This window comes from Lygodium microphyllum, chromosome 5, assembly GCF_053477565.2.
Source record: "Lygodium microphyllum isolate KBCC chromosome 5, Lygodium_microphyllum_v1.1.10, whole genome shotgun sequence".
Classification (NCBI taxonomy): Eukaryota; Viridiplantae; Streptophyta; class Polypodiopsida; order Schizaeales; family Lygodiaceae; genus Lygodium; species Lygodium microphyllum.
Genome location: NC_141139.1, coordinates 102,877,331 through 102,889,903, shown reverse-complemented (window position 1 = coordinate 102,889,903; position 12,573 = coordinate 102,877,331).

Sequence of the window (12,573 nt, the reverse complement as noted above, 5' to 3'; positions counted from 1 at the left end):
GCTGATACCATGTGTTCATCACATTTTTCGGACCAAGCGTTTTGCAAATTTGACTACATGGCATGCAGAAAATTGATCCACTAATGGTGTACAGCATATATAGCTGACTCAGAAGCATGGCATCACATTGACGAGACTTTCCCTGTGACTTTGCAAAGGAGACGAGGAATCTATGATTCGGTCTTGCCATGGATGGGGTAAATCCCTTTGGTTTACGTTCCACCTCCTATAGTGTATGGCCCGTGGTCCTTGTTAACTACAATATACTGCCATGGCTTTCCACCAAGAAAGGACACCTTTTGCTCAGCTTGCTTGCGCGTGGACGATACAAAGTCAAGAATATGGATGTCTACCTCTCTCCACTAATTGATGAGCTAAAGGAGTTGTGGGAGGGAATTGTAGTGGAAGACATGAGCAAACATATTGGTAGGCGATCCGCAACTATAAGGGCAATTCTTATGTGGACCATGCATGACTTTCCAGGTTATGGAGAATGCTCTGGTAAAGCGTGTTTTCTTATTTTGCTAGTTTTCTTTGAGCGATGTTGGTGTTATGACATGCCTCATTGTACATGTGTGTTCGAAATGATTCATTAAAAGAAGGTTGCTAATCATCCATAGGAATTTGCAAGGCGTGGAAATGGTTCTTAAGTTGCGTGAAGTAGATTAAACTCTAGTCAATTGGCTTAAATCTCAATCAAACTATGTAAATAGTTACGAAAGGTTGTGTAATGCTCATTCAATGTACGAATATCTCATTGAGAAAAGAAGTTAGAAAAAGGTTGCATGATTTACATAAAACCCTAACGCTTAGTAGCATGAATCTTGAATGCATGTTCTAGAAGAATCAATAGAAGTTATGCCGTAACTTAGCATATGCTTTGATTTTAACTAGAAAAGTACGGTTTGTAAGTCTACTCATACGTAGGCAATGAATCATGTGGTTACGAAAATGGTATCATAAGTAAATTGATTTAACCTAAACACCTAAATCGCGAGGGACTCGTTCAAGAATGGTTAAAGCGATGCAACATATCCCAAGTGCTAATTGGGATTTAGCACGTTGAGGACGTGACCTAATTGCTCTTATTGCCAAAGCTGAAACTCTTTTACCTAAAGACTTGCCCACATTCACAAAATGTAGGGACAATAGGACGTACTTGCAAGAGATGATCTGGGTTTTACCCTAAGGATTGCTCTCTAAAAGCATGAAACTCAATTTGAATTTGGAACCTTAGGACCGACAATGTCGGCCTAGTGCAATCAAAAATGGATTGTTATGAAGACACCCTAACCCTGTTTCCTATCTAATCATGATACCATGATTAGAAGACGCCGTTGATGGGTAAAATAGTCCCATGGATTACATGCGACACTCGTGCAACAAGTTGCAGAGTCACATGATCTTATGAATTGATCACAACGGAATGGCCAAATTCCTCGTAATGAGATTGGCAGATTCTTACGCAAGTTTATCTTGCAAGAGGATGAATAATCATCCTGGTATAGTACCTTTCTTGGGTAAAGTGACCAAGATACGGGGATTAGATATTTTCTTGGAAGCTAAAGACCAATCAGTAAATTGGAATAACATATTTACTGCTAATTGAACTTAAGGTATTGGTTAAGTTGGGTTAATAGGGTACGACCCTAACCCAAGGATATAAGGGTTAACAAACAAACCCTTGGGAATCTTGCCAAGTAGCAATTGATCTCGGATTGAATGCTGAATGCATTCAGAAAGAAGGATTTACTCCTTAGACATTGGCCAAAAAATAACGACCACTGGAAATGATTGTGCTTGTAATAGTTGTATAGAGCACTGTTTGCTTTGTTTGCTCAAATAATTAAAGGATGAAAAGATATCTAATGCTTCACGTTGAAGGCCTGAAGGGAGAGGCAGCTTCAGCTATCCCCCACTGCCTACCTGACCCTAACCAAGGGGGTTGTTCACCGCACCGGGAAGATGGACCGAACCCGTCGCGAGAGATGTCTCCGTTGAGTGCTACTTGGAGCATGAGGACGCTTGGGTGGCAGGCGGGGCTCTGGCCGTAAATCCCTCGCCTTCCAGGCCCTACGCAAGAGGCCAACGTGACTCACGATTGGATCTCGAGGCCCGCATACTAGTTTACGAGCAGAATCTTGGATTAGTAATCCCTGTGGATTGCTGGATAGCCTTTGGGCGGATTATGGATAAGCCTACGGGTTGGACTTTTTAAATATATTTTAAAGATAAATATGATAACTTGTTGAAAAGGAACTTGTTTGATATTATTTTTCTATGTCAAGTGCTATGATTACGTGAAGGAACCGGTACTTAACAGGCTAATTAAGGAAGCTGATTGATGCATGTCCAACTAAACGTGGTAGGTAATTAGATAACTAAAACAACCTAAGAAAAGTGCGGTGGATGTGGCCATGGATCCGTCCTACAGATGGGTGGTCCCGATTGGCCGAGAAATTTTCTCAATCATGATGGACAATAAGAAGATTGTTTCAAAGGATACGAACAGCAAAGTAGCTGACCTAGAGTCTAAGTTACAATAATCCCGATCTACTCTGTTTTAGGGGAATGGAATGGGACTATGCCTTATGGCAGAGAGGTTGAGCCTTGCATCCCACTCGTTTCCCATTCTTTGTGAACTAAGTGTAGCGTGAATCCGCTTTAGCCCTAGCATTTCTGCGTAAAGTAGTTTGCTCGGGGTTCGACGCTAGTTGCCATTTAGGAAATGACCATTAGGGGAAATCCTAATTTAGGTCAGTCCTAAGTGGGAACGGCTAGAATACTTCCGCTATGTGGCAGACACGGAAAGTCTTGGATCGCCAAACCTGTAACATTCCATGGGAGTGTCGGGCAGAGCTTTCTAGATCTCCTTTCCGATGGACTACTAAGACGTGTCCTGAAGAGAACAGGTGGACACGTTACAGTTGGTATCGGAGCGAACCAACAAAGGATTTGTTTTTAAGAAATCTTAATATGAACAAGTAAAGAAAATGTTGTTGTTCCGAACATTTTCTTACCTTCGATGCTGTCTTGCAGAATTATGAAGCATGGAACAGGTTCTTAGTGTTTCGAGTCATGTTTATGACTACGATGCATTCCCCGGATTATCGACAAAGGGTTGAGATTATGAACATCCTAGATCGTATCTATAATCCATCGCCTTTGTAGGTGGAACGAAGATGGACGGGTGACTCAGGATTCTACTATATAGTTGCTCACCAGTTTGCATACCTTCAGACCAACCTAAAGAGGATCAAGTGGTTGGAAGACCTAAAGATTGTGAAGCTGTTCATTTTTGTGGAGTCTCATGTAAACTCAACTTTACATATTCAAGGTCGGAGGGTTGAGCTGAACTCATATGCATATGAGGAAGTGACCCGTGTAATCCCTGCCGATAGGATCAAGGTGTTGGGGCACTATGAGAAGAATGGGTTCCAAAGGAAAGGATACCCTAATCTTCCGATGACTTACCGATTCCTGAAGATCCATGACCCGAAACCATACTATTATCTAGTTCCCATAGATAAATGTAATACAACATTATTCTCCCCAAACTAAATGTAACAGTTGCTCTATCATCTCAGGAAATGTTGTACTCCAAAAGGGCTATGCCCATATAAATGCAATAAGACTTCTTTTTATCAATGTTTGTCTTGTCCATAAGAATTGATAAAAAGTTAAGCGGCTAGGATTCTTGGTTAATAATTAAATTGGGTATGAAATATAGATCATAATGATTAATGAGTAATAACGTTAAGAAACCTTTATTTAGGCACAACCCCAAGTACAGATTTCCAGTTCGCCTCCTACATCAAGTACTGCAGTAATCTAGGAGAAGAAGTTTCTTCTCAAGCAGATTAAGCCGCTTGAATTTGATGGGAAAGGCAGGTCCGTCCAAGCGGATGCTGAAATTTGGATTGAATCCATGGAGGATTACGTTGAAGCAGTCGGTACTGCATCCACCAACTAGGCTATGCTCGCCAAGCTAAAAGTCACCGGCAAAGCCAGGCTTTGGTGGAAACAATGGTGCAGAGATCAAGGGATTGCGGAAGGATCTATTACCTGGGAAAAGCTGAAGAAAGTTGTGTAGGGAAGTACTTACCACATGCGTATCGCACACAGAAAATGAATGAGTTCTACGAGCTGAAATAGCTAGGACTCACTCTTGATGTATACTACTCTAAAATCGTCTCACTTCTAAAGTATGCACCATAGATGGACATGACACAATAGGTGTCAAAATTCTGTTCTGGTTTAAATCCACCAGTGAATACCCATCTTGAATCTATGCGCCTATCAGATCTTCAGGACGCACTCATTCGAGCTGCGCCTACACAAGGAACTTTCAATCGTTCCCCACATAGGCAATTTGGTGAAATATAGGAAATTCTCCAATATTTCCTATGTAGACAAGTACGTATTCCCCATCTATAACTAGGAAATTGCATTCCCTATATCTTATAATAGGGAATATAGAGCATTCCCTACATTCCTTTGAAAGTCCCTACGTTCCCTACATCTTATAATAGGGAATACAGAGCATTCCCCACATTCCTTTGAAAATCCCTACATAAGGAATTATAAGGATGTGATTCCCTACTTTTATGTAATAGGGAATTAAAGGTACAATGAGGATAAGATAAAGATGATGTTTATTACAATTCTCTATTTCTCAATTCAAGTTGATAATGATGGTTTTGAGAAGGTAAGGACAAAGGTATCACAAGAAACTCTAAACCACTTACTATATAGAAAGTTCACATTATAACTAGGAAGATTACTAACCAAACTAGGAAGAATGTAGAATTTTCTAGTTATAACTAGATAATTTTGCCATCACTAGTCTCTTCTAACTAGTAACATCCTTTTCCTAGATAGTATCTAGAAAATTGAAGCCCTATCTAGTAACATTATCTAGCAAGTTATTGTATAACTAGTAATAATATCAACCTAATTAGAAAATTTTACTTTTTACTAGTCATAACTAGCAAGTACTATCCTCTAACTAGGGAATTATAGATATTCTATCAAGTTAACTTGGAACTCATGATTTTTCTAGGTATAATTAGTAAATAAATATTCATTGATTAGACATTTACATTTGTATAATACTTCTTACTCATGGCTAAGCTTTTCACATTGACACAAAAGCAAGACCACAATTGTTGAAAGATAATCACAATAACAAAAAAGAAAATTAAAAGAAAGATGTTTACTACACATGAATAACACAAACTGTGTGGCCCCAACAACAGAGTCATTGCATTTAGCAACAATAACACTTACAATGTTGAGCAAAGTACATGGCCACATTGACCAAGCATATATCATGGCCATGACATCCATCTTATTGCAAAGCTCATGATTATATTAGTGAGAAAAAAGCATATTGCACCAATGGATTAAATGGAAACTCCACACACTAACATCATATTCCCTACTGTCCAAATGAGCAACAAGAGCAAACATTCAAAGTGCATAGCAAGAAAACCACACAATCATATATACCCCATCATGGAAATTAGATAGCCATATTAAAAAGGAAAGCGCATTACCAAGTGCATGACCATATTGGTCATGGAAGTGCACATGGAAAAAAATAACCACCAAGGCAAAGCGCGTAGCCATATTGAGAAAAAGCTAAATTGCATTGCCCAAAACATGTGGCTATAGAAAATAAAGCAAACTACATTGCTAGTTGTATGATGAAATATTATCACCTTTCAAACTAGCATTAAACTTATAAAGTTCATGTCTTAACACAAAAATATAAGTACCAAGGATTCTAGTGATTGCCAACTATTGTAACTAGCTCTATGTGGAAGCTTGCAACATGATAGATGGGAAGCTACTTTAAGGTTCACTATGAGGTGACTTGAATAACAAGAAGGCTACACCTAAATAGCCTTACAAGGGTGGAAGTATATTACATTTACAAAGAACTAGTGCTGCAAAACAAAGAAATCCTCATTGGAGATTCTCATTTTATTAGGGTTTGAAGTTGAGAAATTCCATAGAAAAGTATCGATGGGAGCATATCAAATTCTGACCAATCTCAAAGGTAGGTGAAATAATTCAAACAATGTAGAAACTCTTGCAAATTCTCAATGGAACATTGAAAGTGCATCATAATAAAAGGAAAACACAAGTGGAAAAGAAGAACAAATTAAGATTGGAAAATTTTTGAATTTATCTTTTGAGAAAAAATAAGAGTGCTAAAAGAAAGACATGCTTTTTGTGCTAAGAACACAAGGCCAATATTAAAATAGAGTACTATAAAAAGCAAGGAGGGGAGGAAAGCATGTTGGGCTATTCTCTCCTATACATCTTAAACCTTCCATGTTGGGTAAAAAACCATAGGTTTGAATCTCTACAAGAGAGGCTGAACCCCTAGAGGATCTTAATGTACTCTCCGTGAGGATTTCAATCATGCTATGCATGTGGCAATTCAAAAATTATGATGTGTGCAATCTTGTGTAGCAACTTCTCCTATAGGCACCTATTTGGCTAGTATCATCTTGTGGTCATAACAAACATCAAGTGTAACATCCATGACAAGTCTATTTATGCTATCCTCTAATCCCTCCTAACTTGCTCTAGCCCTTATTCCTATAAGTCAAGCCTTAGAGGTAATTCAAAGCTCCCAAAAATCTTGGAACAACTCAAGAAAATTCATGAGCACTATCATATCCCTTCTCTACCCTTAGAAATAATAGACACATGAATTTTTAGCAAGACCATTCATATATACTTGTGCAGATCATATCCCAACGACTATATTTATGGCCCCAAAAAACATTATTACGAATATTTTAAAATTACTCTATGAAATTATCATTTTGTCTAATTATAAAAAATATTTTGAAATTGTTCTCTACAATTATTGTTTTTCATGGAACAATCTGACAAATTTTTTATCATTGTAGTTCAAGCCATTGGCATTTCCATCCCAATATGCCTTAGCATCCTATAAGATGCCAAAATCCTCACTAGTGGGTTGGGATCCCATGATCTTTTAGGAGATAGGTGTTTTTGATTACATGAGTGCTTGAGAAGGCAAAAGGCCAAGTGACCCTATTATATAGGATACCTTTAATGCTGAGGGAAGCTTATCATGGCTCTAAGTTAATAAGTTCCCTACCGTGTGTTGTTGATAGAAGTAGTGTAATCACATACAACCCAATCTTATGGGGTTGGAAGCTCATATCCTAGGCTAGACAATTTTTTTCTTTGTAGGGAGATGGATTTTATACTACTTCATGGAATGGTGTTTTTATATATTATCTTTTGTGCAATAGAATGTTGTTTTCCAAAGTGTTTGTCATGTGCTAGATGTTGTGTTAATGGACCCTATGTAACATGATAATAAAAGGAAGCTGCTTTTTTATGTTGTAATAGTATGGTACCTTTGCTAATTAGATAAGTAAAATAAATCCCATCAAGGAACGTGAGAATATCTCAATCCTGATGACCAATCATCTATGGCTAGATGGACCTAATAATTTGGGTAGCTTTTCTAAACATTAGATGGAGTTATTAATACATGATCCTCCAAATCCAGTAGGATATATATGAGGCTCAACTTCATTTTTGGGGGGCTAATGTGAGATGATGCCTTATCGGCAAGAGGATCAACATTTTATTCTCTTCCACTTCTCACTCTCTTTGAACCAAGTGCCAAGGTCATTCACCTTCTTATGTGCAACCAGATGGTGCGAAGCTGCAGAGCAAGAAGGATGCAGTTCCTGCTGTATATGTTGATTGCCTCTAGATTTTCGCCTCCAAATTGCTGAGATGTGCAACCTCATCCAGAGTTTGGAACATACCATACATCCATAAGCTTGTTGACAACAGATTATTCAAAGGCAGCACAGGTTGGTTGTATTTTTTTAAGTTAGTAACTAGGATTTTTTAAATTGGAACTAGGTTTTTAATTTTACTAGATAGATATAAATCTATAACTAGTAAAATAAGTGTCTATATGGTAAAGCATGGCAAATTTCTATATATCACCTGATATAGCCATGTTTATTGGACAAAATTATGAAGCTATGGATCATAGGATAATGTGCATGCACAGTAAATCAAAACAAATTTGTATATAACATCTAACATAGTCATGCTTATATAGTCATGTTAAGTAATAACACATCACAATTGATAGGCTTAACCATTAGCCATGTAGTCAATCTCAAATAAGACAATGTCAATACACACTTGTAATGGATATGTTTGTACGCATCCAAAATGTACATGTGCTGTAAGATACATTTGTGCATTTTGATAACTTTTAATTCTTACTCACATAGCACAAATTGTTTACACATCCACAACTAAAATATCATTTTTAACAATATAAATATTTCTTTATCACATTAAAACAAAGAAGAATCTCAATTCAACTCAATGACATAGCTCTAAATCTTGAAATTCCCCTCAAATCCCCCCTGAAGTGTGGGATGTACCTAGCATCCATACAAGCACAAATGGTTATCAAAAGTTATTTGAGCCCCTTACAAACATGGAAATTGTAATGGATGGATATCACCTGATATGGATATCACCTGATATGCTAATGGATGTTTATTGGACAAAAGTTATTTGATATCCATCCATTAGCAAAATAGAAACAATTCAAATTGTAATAGCCTTTTCCTTAAATGAAAGGCATAGAACCTCTTGAGTATGTGGAAACTTAAAGAGGGGAGCTCTCAATAGACAGTCATGGCACATGGTCTATTAACTAGGGTAGCTGTATTAAGTTCATTAAAAAAGAAACATTTCCTACCAACATGTGGCATATACTCCCACATTCATGCATGTAGCATATTTAGGGGGGTGAACAAGGAGTAAGAGATGATAGAACACATAGCACAAACATAAACCAATAAAAGCAAGACAATGGGATGGAGATGGATTATGCTAACATTGTCATTGCTAGCATGAACATGGAAGATCTAGAGAAGAAGATGTGGGGTGACCAAAAATATTAAATGAGAATTAAAAGAGAGACAATAGAATTTGGGGAGCAAGTGCTATGTGCATGAGTGGTATCCTTGTTTCCATGCATTCGGCAAAGCAATGCTAAATATTCTCTATGCAACATGTTCATGTATTTTAAGGGAAGGTCCCCCTTGAGGATGAGTTTTCTAGATTTTTTTGGCTCACCTATGGATCAAAGTGGTGCTCACATTGTTTTGCTTGCCATTAGATTTCTTTTGGGTCTTGCTTTCATCTAAAGCAAAAAGAGATTGGGTTTTGGGTTCACGTGTTTGGCTTAAAGTGAGCCTTATTTACATGCTTCTATGGCATGTTGATTTTATTCCCGAGGAGGTCTTGCAAATTGAATGTCCAATATGGGAAATTGAATGTCCAATATGGGCTAGTTTTCATGGACTTCCTACTTTGCTAGATGGAGAAGTTAATGTGCTAGTAGAAGTGCTAGGTAGAGCGCTCTATGTTCTTACAATAATATTAACTAGTGGAGCAAGTGGCCTCTCATACTTTGGAATAAGAGGAAGAAGATCCTTGAGATTCTCTAGCTTTTTTATCCTAATGGGATTGAGTTGTTGGTCGATATCAAATTCTCCCTCTTCTTGGATACATGCTTCAAATGCAAAGAAGATGGGTGCTTTGCAAAGGAATGCCCAAAAAGGAATTGAGCTAAGAAGAAGCCAAGGAGAAAATACTTGACATAAGGAAGAACTTCAAAAGAAGCAAAAAGGAAAAAACATAGGTTGAGAAGGGTAAATTCAAGGAAATAAACAAGCCTTGGAAGGAGGAACCTAAGGAGCAACCTAATTATTGTCAATTCTTTGAAGTCTAATGGAGGTAAGAAATAAAAACTTTCCCTTTAAAAACTTCTTGCAAATATTTTGTTGACAATGCTATTTTGCTATTTTGGATTATGGAGGTTCGAACAAAGATATAATGTTAATTAGCTGGCTCACTATGATCTCTTGGAATGTGAGGTGCCTAGGAAGTCCATCCAAGAAGGATGTGTTTAGTAGGAGAAAGAAATGGAAGCCTCTCTCTTTCAACTCCTCCTTTTAGCTTGCTCACTATGATCTCTTGGAATGTGAGGTGCCTAGGAAGTCCATCCAAGAAGGATGTGTTTAGTAGGAGAAAGAAATGGAAGCCCCTCTCTTTCAACAGCTCCTTTCTAGATTTAAGGGAAGGATTGAACCTATAGCTAAAGGATGCTTGGAAACAAACCAACAATCCAATGGCTAATCCAATGTAGAACTAGATGAGATCCATAGATACCATCATTGAGATTATCAATATGTATGGCAAAAATCAGGATTGACTTTAAAGAGGGTTGCATGTTAGTAGTTAGCAATGTAGGGAGCATATTATTACGACTCTTGCTAAGTGTTCTAGTAATGGGATGTTTTATCAACTTCTCAAAGAAGTGGAGCATTACATGGAGGATTTGCAAAAACATAAAGGTGAAGTTGCCAAAATTTAGTCTAAGGGAAATGGTATCTTATGGGGTTGGTGCTTCAACCAATTAATTTTATAAATTGATGAAGTAAAAGAAGCAACAAGAGTTCATCACTATGAGACTGGGCCTTGGTCAACTCCGCACGAGCAATGGAAGAGAGTTTGGACTCATCTCTTACTGAGGGCCTGTTAGTCTCCTTCATCACAAGCTTCGCCAAATCATAAGTCTCCAGAATAGCCAATATCATCACCCGCAAGATGTGGTAATTGTCACCATCAAGCTTTTGATTCGATGGAAGAGCCAGTAGGACAGGCACATTTTTGTCTATGATCGCCTGGAACTCCAATTCAGTTTCTGTAGACACGATCACATGCAATGCTTGCACAAATGTAAAAGCAACCCCCTCTAACTTTGTAAACGTAGCCTGTTAGGGATGTTTCCTCTGCTTCTTGAACCTTCTTCAGCCGCCGGAGGCGATGAAAAGGTAAAATCTGCAATGTAAGGCCTAAAACACAGCCTTCCTCCCTTTCAAACAACAATAACCTGCAGCAAATTCACCAGCTGGACTCCTTTCTCGCACACCCACACTCGCTCAGCCTTGTTCCGATGCGTAGCCCTCCCGCTCGCCCTTGAATGCTGAAAATGCAGCCTTGTGTCACGCTGAAATCTCCTCTTTAGGTAGGTTCTTCAATTAGTCAGTCCGATTTCACCACTCTGATACCATGTTAGAGTGCAGCGACATAGAAGCGTAGGACAAAGACTGAGAGAGAGTGAACACAGAGAGAAGAGAGAGAGAGATAAGGAGATAGTGAAACACAAAAAATCTGTAGTGTAGTATGTTGTATAGGAGTGCAGAAATATACATGGGAGCAGAGAAAATATCTGCGTGTGTCTCCACTTTGAGGACCTCAATCTCTGTTAGCTCGTGTGCCGTCAATCACGGCAGGCTGTCTCTGTTAGATCTCAAGATCAAGATATGTTTAAGTGCTGGACCAATCTGCTATAAATAGCAAAAAATATCACGAAAGGTTGCAGGGCATCGCAATGCTAGAGAACTTTTTGGGCTGTGATGCTGGTTGCAAGTGCTGATGGTGGTGCAAATTAAGATGGCAATGTTGGAGCTGGGCAAAACATCCTTAGGGCAGTGCTGCTGAGGACAAAGGCAACACTTTGGACACGAGTTAGGTGATGATAGGCATAGTAGGGGCATAGACAACCTAAGGTGGTAGGAAGAAGGAGATGATGGTGAGAGTCCTGGTTGAGGTGCATACAAGGATTTTGGCACAATTAATATGGTGATTGCAAAGAAAGAACAATTGTAAATAAGTGCAAAACCATACAAGAGAGAGTGATAACTAAATATCATCTCTTAGTTCCTCTCCTCTCTATCTCCCTCTTTCTCATCCATGTCGTAATCTTTAGTTGCTGTAGGCAAATGCTCTTCATTATCATCCTCCTTATTAATGAAGAAAGTTGAAATGCATATAAATGACTCTAAGCTTAATCATTTTAAATGATTAAATGTAAAATATTTAACAATTTAAGCTTAACTCATGAACCATTTAAGACATTAAATATTAAATGATTATTTAACATTATGAGTTTTAAAGAAAACACAACATTAAAACATTAAACATTTAACAATAAAACATTAATAATGCTTGAAGAAAATCACAAAAAAGTGTAAAGAACATGAGAATAATAAGGCTTTAATGCTATGTATAAAAGGCAATGAACATGACGATTAATAAGGCTATGCTTAACAAGCATAACGAACACGGCGATTAATAACGCTATGTTTGAAATGAAAACAATATATTATGTTTTGCTAAAAACGTTTTGGTCTTGTTGAAAAACGAAGCGAACCGAAACATTTCCCCAAGGGGAAACGCCATGTGGCAGCTGTTTCCCCAAAGGGGAAACGTTTCAGATAGGGAAACGCGTTTCGGGCCCTCCTCATGTTTTGGCCTTTCGGGTCCTATAAAGGGGTGTTTTCTGCTTCTATGATGCTGTTGCAGCTTGCAAGTAGTGTGATCACCAGGGTCCATGCCGAAGGCAGAGGGGCTGCAGTAGACGTTCCACTGCTACAACAGTTGACAAGGAGATGAAGGTGGCCAGGGTGG